The sequence below is a fragment of the Stenella coeruleoalba genome (genome assembly GCF_951394435.1).
Source record: "Stenella coeruleoalba genome assembly, chromosome: 18".
Lineage (NCBI taxonomy): Eukaryota > Metazoa > Chordata > Mammalia > Artiodactyla > Delphinidae > Stenella > Stenella coeruleoalba.
The window spans coordinates 33,460,954-33,475,834 of record NC_137164.1 but is presented as its reverse complement, the minus strand read 5'-3'; positions in this window follow the sequence as shown (position 1 = coordinate 33,475,834).

The window sequence follows — 14,881 nt, the reverse complement described above, 5'->3', positions numbered from 1 at the left end:
ATAGACAATCAAGGTGAGGAAGCACAGAATCCATTCAGGATAAATCCAAGGAGAAACACATCAAGACACATTAATCAAATTATCAAAAATTAAATACAAAGAAAAAATATTAAAAGCAAAAAGGGAAACAACAAATAACACACAAGGCAATGCCCATAAGATTAATAGCTGATCTCTCAGCAGAAACTCTGCAAGCCAGAAGGGAGTGGCAGGACATATTTAAAGTGATGAAAGGGAAAACCTACAACCAAGATTATTCAACCAAGCAAGGAACTCATTCAGATTCGACAGAGAAATTAAAAACTTTACAGACAAGCAAAAGCTAAAAGAGTTCAGCACCATCAAACCAGATTTACAACAAATGCTAAAGGAACTTCTCTAGGTGGGAAAAACAAGAGAAGGAAAAGACATACAATAACAAACCCAAAACAATTAAGAAAATGGTAATAGGAATATACATATTGATAACTACCTTAAATGTAAATGGATTACATGCTCCCACCAAAAGACATAGACTAGGGCTTCCCTGGAGGTTCAGTGGTTGAGAGTCTGCCTGTTGATGCAGAGGACATGGGTTCTGCCCCAGTTCAGTAGGATCCTACATGCCGTGGAGCAGCTGGGCCCATGAGCCATGGCCACTGAGTCTGTACATCCAGAACCTGTGCTCTGCAACAGGAGAGGCCACAACAGTGAGAGGCCCGTGTACTGCAAAAAAAAAAAAAAAAAGACATAGACTAGCTGAATGGATACAAAAACAACATCTGTAGATATGTTGTCTACAAGAGACCCACTTCAGACCTAGGGACACATACAGACTGAAAGTGAGGGGATGGAAAAAGATATTACATGCAAATTGAAATCAAAAGAAAGCTGGAGTAGCAATTCTCATATCAGACAAAATAGACTTTAAAATAAAGACTATTACAAGAGACAAAAAAGGACACAACATAATGATCAAAGGATCAATCCAAGAAGAAGACATACCAATTGTAAATATTTATGCACCTAACATAGGAGCACCTCAATATATAAGGCAAATGCTAACAGCCATAAAAGGGGAAAATGACAGTAACACAATAATAGTAGGGAACTTTGACATCCAGCTTTCACCAGTGGACAGACCACCCAAAGTGAAAATAAATAAGGAAACACAAGCTTTAAATGAAACATTAAACAAGATGGACTTAATTGTTATTTATAGGACATTCCAACCAAAAACAACAAAATACACTTTCTTCTCAAGTGCTCATGGAACATTCTCCAGGATAGATCATATCTTGTGTCACAAATCAAGCCTTCGTAAATCTAAGAAAATTGAAATCATATCAAGCATCTTTTCCAACCACAATGCTATGAGACTAGATATCAATTACAGAAAAAAAAATCTGTAAAAAAACACAAATATATGGAGCCTAAACAATACAGTACTTAAAAACCAAGAGATCACTGAAGAAATCACAGACAAAATCAAAAAATACCTAGAAACTAATGACAATGAAAACACGATGACCCAAAACCTATGGGCAAAAGCAGTTCTAAGAGAGAAGTTTATAGCAATACAATCTTACCTCAAGAAACAAGAAACATCTCAAATAAACCACCTAAGCTTACATCTAAAGCAACTGGAGAAACAAGAACAAAAAACCCCAAAGTTAGCAGAAGGAAAGAAATCATAAATATCATATCAGAAATAAATGAAGAAGAAATGAAGGAAACAATAACAATGATCAATACAACTAAAAGCTGGTTCTTTCAGAAGATAAACAAAATTGATAAACCATTAGCCAGACTCATCAAGAGAAAAAGGGAGAAGACTCATAACAGTAGAATTAGAAATGAAAAAGAAGTAACAACTGACCCTGCAGAAATACAAAGGATCATGAGAGATTACTACAAGCAAATATGTGACAATAAAATGGACAACCTGGAAGAAATGGACAAATTCTTAGAAAAGCACAACCTTCTGAGACTGAACAAGGAAGAAATAGAAAATATAAACAGATCAATGACAAGCACTGAAATTGAGGCTGTGATTAAAAATCTTCCAACAAAGTCCAGGACCAGATGGCTTCACAGGCGAATTCTCTCAAACATTTAGAGAAGAGCTAACACCTATCCTTCTCAAACTCTTCCAAAATACAGCAGAGTGAGGAACAGTCCCAAACTCATTCTCTGAGGCCACTGTCACCCTGATACCAATACCAGACAAAGACGTCACAAAGAAAGAAAACTACAGGCCAAATCACTGATGAACATAGAGGAAAAATCCTCAAAAAAATACTAGCAAACAGAATCCAAGACACATTAAAAGGATCATACAATGTGATCAAGTGGGTTTATCCCAGGAATGCAAGGATTCTTCTGTATATGCATATCAATCAGTGTGATAAACCATATTAACAAATTGAAGGAGAAAATCCATGTGAGCATCTCAATAGATGCTGAAAAAGATTTTGACAAAATTCAAGACCTATTTATGATAAAAACCCTCCAGAATGTAGGCATAGAGGGAACTTACCTCAACATGATAAAGGCCATATATGACAAGCCCACAGCCAACGTCATTTTCAATGAGGAAAATCTGAAACCATTTCCTCTAACATCAGGAACAACACAAGGTTGTCCACTCCCACCACTATTATTCAACATAGCTTTCAGAGAAGAAAAAGAAATAAAAGGAATCCAAATTGGAAAAAAAGACCTAAACTGTCACTGTTTGCAGATGACATGATGCTATACATAGAGAATCCTAAAGATGCTACCAGGAAACTACTAGAGCTAATCAATGAATTTGTTAAAGTAGCAGGATACAAAATTAATGCACAGAAATCTCTTGCATTCCTATACACTAATGCTGAAAAATCTGAAAGAGAAATTAAGGAAACACTCCCATTTACCATTGCAACAGAAGGAAAAATATACCTAGGAATAAACCTACCTAAGGAGACAAAAGACCTGTATGCAAAAACTATAAAACACTGATGAAAGAAATTAAAGATGATACAAACAGATGGAGAGATATACCGTGTTCTTGAATTGGAAGAATCAACATTGTGAAAATGACTATACTACCCAAAGCAATCTACAGATTTAATGCAATGTCTGTTAAACTACCAATGACATTTTTCACAGAACTAGAGCAAAAAAATTCACAATTTCTATGGAAACACAAAAGACCCCGAATAGTCAAAGCAATCTTGAGAAAGAAAAACAGAGCTGGAGAAATCAGGCTCCCTGACTTCATACTATACTACAAAGCTACAGTAATCAAGACAGTATGGTACTGGCACAAAAAAAGAAACATTGATCAATGGAACAGGATAGAAAGCCCAGAGATAAACCCATGCACATATAGTCACCTTATCTTTGATAAATGGGGTAAGAATATACAATGGAGAAAAGACAGCCTCTTCAATAAGTGGTGCTGAGAAAACTGGACAGCTACATGTGAAAGCATGAAATTAGAACACTCCCTAACACCATACACAAAAATAAACTCAAAATGGATTAAAGACCTAAATGTAAGGCCAGACACTATCAAACTCTTAGAGGAAAACATAGGCAGAACACTCTATGACATAAATCATAGCAAGATCCTTTTTGACCCACCTCCTAGAGAAATGGAAATAAAAACAAAAATAAACAGATGGGACCTAATGAAACTTCAAAGCTTTTGCACAGCAAAGGAAACTATAAACAAGGTGAAAAGACAACCCTCAGAATGGAAAAAAATATTTGTAAATGAAGCAACTGACAAAGTATTTTTCTCCAAAATTTACAAGCAGCTCATGCAGCTCAATGTCATAAGAACAAACAACCCAATCCAAAATGGGCAGAAGACCTAAATAGATATTTCTCCAAAGAAGATATACAGACTGCCAACAAACACATGAAAGAATGCTCAACATCACTAATCATTAGAGAAATGCAAATCAAAACTAAAAAGAGGTATTATCTCACACCAGTCAGAATGGTCTTCATCAAAAAATCTACCAAAAATAAATGCTGGTGAGGGTTGGGAGAAAGGGGAACCCTCTTTCACTGTTGGTGCAAATGTAAATTGATACAGCCAGTATGGAGAACACTATGGATGTTTCTTTAAAAACTAAAAACAGAACTATCATACGACCCAACATTATCACTACTGGGCATATACACTGAAGAAAACCATAATTCAAAAAGAGTCATGTGCCACAATGTTCATTGCAGCACTATTTACAGTAGCCATGACATGGAAGCAAGCTATATGTCCATCGACAGATGAATGGATAAAGAAGATGTGACACATATATACTATGGAATATTACTCAGCCATAAAAAGAAATGAAATTGAGTTATTTGTAGTGATGTGGATGGACCTAGAGTCTGTCATACAGAGTGAAGTAAGTCACAAAGAGAAAGACCAATACCATATGCTAACAGATATATATGGAATCTAAAAAAAAAAAAAAAATGTTTCTGAAGACCCTAAGGACAGGACCAGAATAAAGACACAGACATAGAGAATGGACCTGAGGACACAGAGATCGGGAAGGGTAAGCTGGGACGAAGTGAGAGAGTGGCATGGACATATATACACTATGAAATGTAAAATAGATAGCTAGAGGGAAGCAGCCACATAGCACAGGGAGATCAGCTTGGTGCTTTGTGACCACCTAGAGGGGAGGGATAGGGAATGTGGGAGGGAGATGCAAGATGGAGGAGATATGGAGATATATGTATATGTATAACTGATTCACTTTGTTATAAAACAAAAACTAACACACAATTGGAAAGCAATTATACTCCAATAAAGATGTTAAAAAAAAAGTAAGAAAAAAACATGAATATTACAGAAATGAAAGTCAGGAATCAAAACAGTTTTGAATGATCAATGACCCTGAATCTGTATGAATGGTGGTGGTGACAGTGGTCTGTGTGTCTGAGTAAACACAGAGAAATAAAGACTAGAAAAAATCGAGTGAAACGTTAACTGAAATTATCTCTCCTTAATACAGAGTTATTGAATACTTGTTTCAAGGTCCTTTGATGTTTTTCACAGATTGCTGAACTGGAAGAGTTTCCAGGAGATCAGTTGCAGGTTTCTATTTTTATTCCCAAACAAGCTGCATAAAATAGAGTGCATTAAACTAGGCTATTAGTTCTGTTTCACTACTTTGTTGCTAAAAATCGACTTAGGCACTTTGTTATAAAACTGAACTAACTGAGCACATCCTCATGGTTCTGCTTACTATTATAATGAACTCCGAACAAACATTTATTTTATAAATGCTAACGAATATTTCGATATATATTTATAAGTTAGCCTGAATCTTTCGTTTGTGCACATTTTATGTCACCAACTAATCACAAATTCTTTGGAATTAGTATGGTTCAGTCCATTGACTCTAATTATATTCCTATTCTATTTTGTTACTTTTGACATTTACTAAAGTTATGATTTTAAGCAAAACATCCTCTCTGGATCTCAATTTCCTCATCTCTGTTGCATACATATACTTGTTCTTAAAATCATTTAATTTTTGTTATTAAACATATTATAAAGGATTTGGTATAAGGGTATTAGAATAGCTCCAAAGAAATAGGTAAAAAAGGGAGTTTCCCAATTTTTTTTTTAGAGAGACCAAATAGCAACACCTCACACATGAAACACACACAAATATCAAATTCACTTATATACAATACTTACAATCTTACACATATATTATTAAGACTATGTAAACATAAACTGGGAAAAACAAGTAAAACTGTTTCTCCTGAATATCAGAAAATAATTCTTAAATAAAAGAGTATGCACAAAATATTCTTGGATGGAAAGACTTCTGGTGTACAGTTGTCAATGTCCATATATTAAATTTTAAATGTAGTGATTATAAATAGAAATCACAAAACAATATTATTTAAACTGAAAAAACGTTCCTCATTTTTCTGAAAAGATAATTACAGAGAAACAGAAATCTGAAAAAGAGAAATATTGTTCCTGAATATGAAAGGGTACTCTAAAGCTAACATAATTGAAACATAATATTGGCACAAGAAATTGTTGAAAACATAGAATAGATAATTTAGGAACGTATATATGTTTTAACGTATTAGGTAATAAAGTGTGATATCAAATAACTGGGTAGTGGATGAACAAAGTAGTAAATGGTTGTTTTGTCACCTAAACATTTGGGATTAAAATAATAAATTACTTAATAATGCCAATCAGCAAAACTGTTTCAGATAAATTAAAGAGCTAAAGAAAAATATAAACCTTCAGGCTTCTGGATAAAATCTTAGGTGGCTAATTACATATACTTGGTGTAGGAAAGGTCTTAACACCTCCAGAAGAAACCATAAGGAAAAGATTGTTTGACCAAACTATAGAAAACATAAACTTCTGTGCTTAAAGAAAATCATGTCATAAAAAAAATTAAAAAAATAAATGACAAAAGCAAACTGGGAGAAATTAGTTTCAACATATTTGACAGAAAACAAATGATAGCTTTACTAAGTTGTTTTTGCATATCAATAAGAAAATATGAACACCATTAGAAAAACAGGTAAAGGACATAACTAGGTGATCACAAAAGAAAAAAACAAATGATTGCAGACAATAAATGTTCAGTCTCTGTAGTAGAAAAAGATATAGAAATTTTGCCAAATTGAAATTTTGCCAAAATTTTGCTACTAAAACTAGTAACCCTCAATGTTTGAAATAAACATTTCATGTGTATTTTTATATTTTGCTATTAGCAATGTTAATTGTGTAAACATCTGCATAAATATGGTGATATACATCTAGAATCCTGCAAAACCGCATATCTTTCCATACAGCATGAAAATTCATTATAAGACAGTGGCTTTAGAATTCATTCCAAAATCAGGGTGGTGGAAACAGTACATCCAGGACACAGGCAATAAGGACGTGCATTTTGTGTAGAGAATTTGCAACAATAATAAAGCTGATTAAAAGCCAGTTTGCTTTTATTATCACCATACACAGGCAATTTGAAGCAATATCAGTGATTTAAATACTCCTTCCCACCAGGTTGGACTGCTTCTGTTGCCTAACCTTGGTACTCTACTGTTCTGAGAAATAAAAAATGCGTGCAAAAATATTTCATGAATGATATTCATCACCCTATTTATTTTAATATTAAAATAAAAGAACTCTCCTAAATGCCTAATATTATAGGATTAGTAAAATAAAGCATGGAACATTAATATTTCCAATAGCAGTGCTATTCTGTATTTGTTCATCCATGTTGTATTGTTAAATCAAATAAAATACACAACAAAAATTCTACTCACAATCTGTTTTTAAATGTATTTGTATCATATTATGTTCAATAAAAGGTTACCAAACAATAGTTTTAGTCACAATCTGATTTTAAGTGTATTTTTGTTATAATGTAGGAAATTCCAGTAAAGATAAACAGATTTATAACATCTGCTCCTCCCAACACACACACACACACACACACACACGCACACACACACACACACACAGGTTTTACTAGAGCAGTTGTTTTCAAACTTGACTACACATTGGAATATCCTGGGGAATTTTTAAAATCATAATACCCAGGATACATCCATGTAAAATCAGAATCCCAGGTTGGGACAGGGAGGGACCGAGCATCTGTATTTTTTTAAATTCCCCACTGGGTCCAATGTTGAGCCAAATTTAGAACCAATCAGCTACAGCCTTGCTGCTCACGTGTGGTCCATGAACCTGCATGCAGCAGTGGCAACCACCAGGAGCTGGTTAGAAAGGCAGAAACTTGGGCTCCACTCACATCACAATAGTCATTATAACAAGATTCTCAGGTGATTTCATTAAAGTCCAAGAAGCACTGATAGAGACCTGTTTTCATCTCTCCAAGATGGGATTTTATTGGAGTAAAGAGTTCTGAGGTTCAAAATATAGAGATTTGTTGGAAACAGGTTTAGAAAGTTATGTATCTCCTTGCTCTTGGGGAAAAAAAACTGCATCAGGATTTTTCCTCTTTTGTCTAAAAGAAAAAGAAATTTCCAAACTTTGAGTTCAATATTAACTTTCTTGATTGTCTTTTTAAAGAGACATATTAGCCAAGTAAATTCATGAGCTGAACTTTAACAAATTCACCAAGTTTCTAGAGGAATTATATAATATATCTCTTATCCAGATCAAAAGAAAATTTGAGTCACTCCTATACGTCATTCTAGTCCCAGCTGTTGTTTAAGAAAAATAAGCTCAAAATGGATCAAAGACCTAAATGTAAGGCCAGACACTATCAAACTCTTAGAGGAAAATACAGGCAGAACACTCTATGACATAAATCACAGCAAGATCCTTTTTGACCCACCTCCTAGAGAAATGGAAATAAAAACAAAAATAAACAAACGGGACCTAATGAAACTTCAAAGCTTTTGCACAGTAAAGGAAACCATAAACAAGACCAAAAGACAACCCTCGAAATGGGAGAAAATATTTGCAAATGAAGCAACTGACAAAGGATTAATCTCCAAAATTTATAAGCAGCTCATGCAGCTCAATAACAAAAAAACAAACAACCCAATCCCAAAATGGGCAAAAGACCTAAATAGACATTTCTCCAAAGAAGATATGCAGACTGCCAACAAACACGTGAAAGAATGCTCAACATCCTTAATCATTAGAGAAATGCAAATCAAAACTACAGTGAGATATCATCTCACACCAGTCAGAATGACCATCATCAAAAAATCTAGAAAGAATAAATGCTGGAGAGTGTGTGGAGAAAAGGGAACCCTCTTGCACTGTTGATGGGAGTGTAAATTGTTACAGCCACTGTAGAGAACAGTATGGACATTCTTTAAAAAACTACAAATAGAACTACCATATGACCCAGCAATCCCACTACTGGGCATATACCCTGAGAAAACCATAATTCAAAAAGAGTCATGTACCAAAATGTTCATTGCAGCTCTATTTACAATAGCCCAGAGATGGAAAAAACCTAAGTGTCCATCATCGGATGAATGGATAAAGAAGATGTGGCACATATATACAATGGAATATTACTCAGCCATAAAAGGAAATGAAATTGAGCTATATGTAATGAGGTGGATAGACCTAGAGTCTGTCATACAGAGTGAAGTAAGTTAGAAAGAGAAAGACAAATACCATATGCTAACACATATATATGGAATTTAAGAAAAAAAAATGTCATGAAGAACCTAGGGGTAAGACAGGAATAAAGACACAGACCTACTAGAGAATGGACTTGAGGCTATGGGGAGGGGGAAGGGTAAGCTGTGACAAAGTGAGAGAGTGGCATGGACATATATACACTACCAAACGTAAGGTAGATAGCTAGTGGGAAGCAGCCGCATAGCACAGGGAGATCAGCTCGGTGCTTTGTGACCACCTGGAGGGGTGGGATAGGGAGGGTGAGAGGGAGGGAGACGCAAGAGGGAAGAGATATGGGAACATATGTATATGTATAACTGATTCACTTTGTTATAAAGCAGAAACTAACACACCATTGTAAAGCAATTATACTCCAATAAAAAGAAAAAAAAAGAAACTGTAAATGAGTGAAGTTAATAAAAGAAAGAAAAAAAATCAGAGCTTGGGGAGGGGTATTTAAATGAGACAAACTTTTAAATTGAAAAAGCAATTGCCATACAAAATATTTTGTGCGGGAATAAATTTGCATAATGGAAACTCAAGGCAACCTGAATCAATGTAAATAACCCAATGCAATAACAGTTTTATTTAGATAACAGCTATATGCACATAGAAAATAAAGGCATTTTCCTCAGCCTTGAAATGGTATTCTTGTAATGGAAACTAGCATTATAAACATTCAGTAACAGAAAAAAATTGGCTGATACACTGATATTTCTTGTGTTAACATATTAATGCAAACTCAGTCTCTTAGCAGTTTCTGCTATAAACATCAACAGTGTTCTATATGGTGGATGAAAGTTAAAATTGAATTCTGTATCATAAATTTTTATTAGTGCTTCAGAGCTTTTAAAGAATTTTCTCTCTCCTTATTCATTGAATACTCATCAAAACTCTGTAATGGATGTATATTCCCATTTTAGAGATAAACTAAAAGTTGGAAGAGTTCTATAGCATACCCAAGAACACATGTCCACAAGTGATAGAACACACGCTCAGACCTAGAGCTTTCATTCTAAGTTTCTCCCATATCACAGTTTCTTTCCAAATAATTTAAATAATTCTATTTCTTTCAATATTTATTTTGTTCATTATGTTTTTTGAGAGTACACAAACATACCTACACATATGTGCCTGTACTCACATACACACACACACACTTTGGGGTAATTCTGGCCAAAATCCAGGTCATAGGTATCCTGTTGTTAAATAAAGTCATGTAAATTGACATTTTCAGATTCTAATGCCACCTGCCCTTTTACCGGAAACTCAATATGAAGAAATAGGGTCTTCTTTGGTTTCATCCATTATTCTGAGAGTCAGCATTAAAATCTACCTCTTATGCAGATTATTCTCAGTCACACTTAACCAAATTAGCAAAGGAATGGTTAAGAAGAAAATATCATTATGCAAAGTTAATTCTTAACTAAATTCTACTTTTTTTAAGAAATGTCATTCACTTCTCTTCAAACGTGCCTGAACACTTCCTATTACTCACCGTGTTTTATTTTCAATGTTACTTTTTTAGTTTAAAAGCTATCAAGTGTATTTTCATGGTGCAAACACAAGACATGATAAACTGGTATATAAATGTCTAGAAGACAGATTAGAGTTTGTTTATTTAAATGTAACAGATAGTCACAAAATTTCTCACTTCATATTTCTATAGCTCATTTGGATTTCCTCTAATTCATGCTAGTTCACTTGATTATTTCCTTTTATGTGCCTGTGGTAAGAATTCCCTTGCATTTTTTCAAAATGAAAGAAAATTTTTAGGAATTCTAATCAATCTTGATGTTAATATTCTATTTAATAGTTTTGCATTTACTGAAATCGCCACAGAAATAAGAAAACCCAAGGAGAAAATGGAAATAGATCTAAAATGATTTAATAATACCAAATACAATATAAACAATCAACCCTCAATTCCAAATAATTTCTATTCTAAAGAATTTATAATGATTTCTCCAATCCCATTTTATTTTCATTCAGCCAGCAGTATAATTCCAATATAAATAGAGATATCCTTTGGGATATTTGTTTATTAGTATAGGACAATATGTCTTCCCTATTCTTTGAAGTTAATTGTAGGCATTGTATAATATAGAACTGAAAATTGAGAAAGCAAATCTTAACTAAAATACCTAGTTATTTGAAAATTCATATATTTTTCTTAATTATACATTCTCACTACTGGTATGAATGTACATAATTCAATTTCAGATCAAACTACATCTTCAATCCAGCTCATACAAAGTGGTGTGTCTTAGTAAAGATTAAATAAATATTTCTCATGTACATTGTTAGAGTTAGAAAATCATATATTAGCCAACTAATTTTAAAAGGAAAAAACAAGGCATTAAATGCAAGGAAACATGTTAATTGTAACAGGAAGAAATTTATTTTTGTGTAGTAGTAGTCTCCAAATGTGGATCCCCCAAAAAATCATCACTCCCAGTATTTACTCCTTTATATAGATAACCTCATCCTCTTGAGTATGGGCTAACACAACAATCTGCTTTTGAGATGGTTGTGTGTTTCTGTGTTATTTCCAAGGTTCGATCATAAGAAGCCTAGTAGATTACACATAGATCTCTTGAAATGCTTGGGCTAGGGGAAACCAGCCACTTGGTAAGAAGCCCTACACCTTCAAGCCATCATGCTGTGAGGAACCAAAAACAAACCACATGGAGAGAGAGAGGGAGAGAGAAAGAGGAAGAGAGAGGTACTTGACTAGCTCCCAGTTATTTAAGACACCAAAGACCAAGCACCAGAAGTATGAGTGAAATCTGATTGAAGAAGCACTCTTGGATATTTCAGTCCCAGGACATCTCATGTGGAGAAGAACACAGGAATCAGGCTGACAGACAGAACTGAGGCTCCAGATATAAGGCTCCAGTTGACTCATCTAACCCCCTCTAACCAGATGAGTGCTCAGACAACAAAGAGCAGACATGAGCCATTCCCACTATATCTGACATATGTCCTGACCCTCAGAATTTTAAGCATAACTGTCATATAAATGAGCCAGAAAGATGGCCTCTCTGTTTTGGTCCTTAGGTTGTTTTATTCTTCACTACAGACTGAGACCTGTTAGTTCAAAATCCCTCCAGTGCCAAGTTCAATTTTTTACAAAACCAATTGCTTTAAAAATAGCTTAAACAAGCAGATTTTTAACCATTTAGAACCTGCCTGCTTTGCATAACCCCTGAGAAATCTCACCCAACATCTGCCAGCCGTAAGTAAGATAAGCCTGTGGTTAAAAGACTGAAAAGATGCCACTGTTCTTCAGAGCTTTCTGACTCAAAGACTTTCCACTGTGCTGCTTGTACAACGTCACCTAGATACTCTAGATACATAACCCCCCTCAGTAGCTTCTGGACAGACTCCTGCTGTGAGGGATTTCCCCCATGTTTGAACCTGTCAAAGCACAGCCCAATAACGTATGTATAGACTTCTCTCACCTCTTATCCTTTGATCAGCCTACAAATCCCTTAAACTCCCTACAGTAATAAAATGACTTTTGTTTTATCAGACTAAATTTTGGGTCTCTTCATTAGGCAGCAGTGAGAAATAATAGAAGCAATTTAAACCATTTCCCTAAGGCATCCAAAGCCAGTTGTAAAATAACAACTAACTGCCCTGAGAAATTTACTAATGTTGTATTTTATGCATTATTCAAGTTAATTCATAAAAACTATGGTCCAAGGCTGAGATGGTAATGTTCTTGAAATGATATTACTTTTCATGGTCCATTATATCCTTATGAGGAACACTATGAGATGATAAAATATTTTAGTAAGAACAGGAGCAATTTTCCCCAAATTTAACTGTTACCAATGTGCAATGTAAAATCACAACCTTAGCAATCTTGTTCATAAAAAAAAGCAGTTTTAGAACTAATCAACTGTTCCTAAATTGTTAATATTATTTTCTTATTTGTTTTCATTTAGTTTTTGCCATTTGTTAACATTCATTAACAGGTAAGTTGTAGCCAGAAGTTTACAGAAAATATTGAAGCAAAAATAAAACTTGGAAAATTAACAATTGATATCTGTAAATGCTTATAAATAAGAAAAAAACTTCTTTATAACTGAGAAAATTAACCTTCTTGAAAATTAGAAATAGACTGCCATATCATTTTTTGGCAATATAACACTCTGATCTGCTTGCTGAACATATGTGTTCTGTGTCAGCATCATCTGAGAACACTGATGTGGAAGTGTTCTATCACACATTTTTGTCTTGCAAAATAAATAAGAATAAAATAGTAAGCCCTCTATTATTTAGTGCATTTGGCTAAATCGTGTTTGAAGTTAACGAAAAATTTTAAGCTGGTCTCTGAACACTTACATGAGAACTGAGCATATTTTCCCCAGCACTGGTTTAGGAGCACCCCACAAATTCATAGTGATTGATGTATGCATATGGCTCTACTCTACTTGGCCATGTGAGAAAACATTCCAAAGAGCAGAGAAATTGAACTAGGGAAACCTACGTTTTATTTCTGACTTTGCTACTTACTTGTAGGGTGATTTCATGCAAATTATATAATGAAATTGAGTACTCATTTATAAAATCATATTAATCTCAAACGGTCATTTTGAGAGTACATTATAATGCATCTGTTTTAAGTAACATTATTTTCATGGATTATTATAAAAGTCAGAACAATATTACATGGGTCTGAGGAGGAACAAGAATCTCTTTCTATTTAACTTACCAAGAAATTTTGTCACATGACCTAACACTTTCAGGAAAAGTCTTATATTCAGCTTATGCCATTTATATGCCACTTATGGCATAATATGGCAAGATGCACTGACTGGTAAAGACATTGGCAAAGTAGACTGCAATGTCCATTTAGAAGCTTTGTTTTTTGTTGTTGTTGTTTTTTCTTTTTGCGGTACGCGGGCCTCTCACTGTCGTGGCCTCTCCCATTGCGGAGCACAGGCTCCGGATGTGCAGGCTCAGCAGCCATGGCTCACGGGCCCAGCCGCTCTGCGTCATGTGGGATCTTCCCGGACCGGGGCACGAACCCATGTCCCCTGCATCGGCAGGCGGCCTCTCAACCACTGCGCCACCAGGGAAGCCCCATTTAGAAGTTTTGGAAGCAAAGAAAAGATAACATCAATATGACATAAATCACCATACCCAATAAAAAATATCAAATTCCATTCAACTTTCAGATAATAATTATTAATCATTAATTAATTATGGTTTAATCAGTCTTCTTAAAAGCATACACAATAATTATTTCCTTCATTTACCAATAAGGATATTGAGGTATCAGAGAAGTGACAGTCAAATCTCTGAACCCTCTCCAACTTCTCTCTTGATAAAAATTCTATTTCTGCATGTCAACACCTATAGGAAGGTATGGTTGGCTAGCATTCATTTAAAAGGGGGAAATAAAGTGGATTAAGGTGATGATTCTCAATTAGCTTAATATATTACCATCTGTGGAGATACTTGACTTTTTTGGAAGAGAACAATCGTTTACCTAAAGTTATTAAACACTTACTGTGGAATGTCAAGCATTAGGAACAGTCTAGTCATGCACTTCAGTGTCTCAGCTGGCATGGCTACTATGCCAAAGAACAAAAGACCCAGGAAAACCTGGAGGGGCACTAGGCATGGTTGATGGGTTCAGTCAACCAAGGAATGAAAAACAGAAGCCAAAAGTAGGTCAAATTGCGAATTGATATTCAAAGGTACAAGATACACACAAGTGCTGCAACC